Source organism: Penaeus monodon, chromosome 19 (genome assembly GCF_015228065.2).
Source record: "Penaeus monodon isolate SGIC_2016 chromosome 19, NSTDA_Pmon_1, whole genome shotgun sequence".
In the NCBI taxonomy this organism is placed as follows: domain Eukaryota; kingdom Metazoa; phylum Arthropoda; class Malacostraca; order Decapoda; family Penaeidae; genus Penaeus; species Penaeus monodon.
The window spans coordinates 23167535-23168238 of record NC_051404.1 but is presented as its reverse complement, the minus strand read 5'-3'; positions in this window follow the sequence as shown (position 1 = coordinate 23168238).

Genomic DNA, 704 nt, shown 5'->3' with positions numbered 1-704 from the left:
TCAGCCTTTGCTGCCTCCTCACCAAGGATGCACAAGGCAGGTTCCACGAAGTGGATCTTAAAAAGGAGATTTGGCTCCGATCTCTCCCTGGCAACGACTCCGATGAGACGGCCATTGAAGTACTCTTCACCAGAGCCAACACACTGATGGAATAACATCGGCAAGCCCGCCATCAACCAACAGCTCCCGCTTTCCCGCCGGCTAGTACCGACATCAATGCAGCAATTGCCCGAGGGTCCAACACCAGCTGGAGGCCCTTCACCCCATTCCTGGCTGCAGACGGCATCTGCTCCTACCACAAGCGGTTCGGCAGTGCAACTTATAGTTGCCTCGACGGATGTAGGTGGAGACCTCGGGGCATCCAAAAAAAGGTGGCTGCGTTGATCTTGGTCACAAACAAGATCAACGCAGTCGACCACATCCAAGACGAGAGATCTGGAAAGTACTTTCTCATCAGTAATGAAGCCTTCCTCTCCATATTCCCAGCAACACAGTTCAACAGACGAGCTGCCAACAACGACCCCCAGAGGCTTGTCGCTGCCATCGGAATCAATTCCTATATTTCCAGAGACATCGCCACATGCTTCGCCTACTCGGTGCTGATCTCACACTACAGCTTGCTGGTTGATAGAAGACGCCAGCTCAACATGGAGACTTTCACTCCGCTTCTGGTCAGTGCACTCTCCATTACAGGTCCTCTTGAC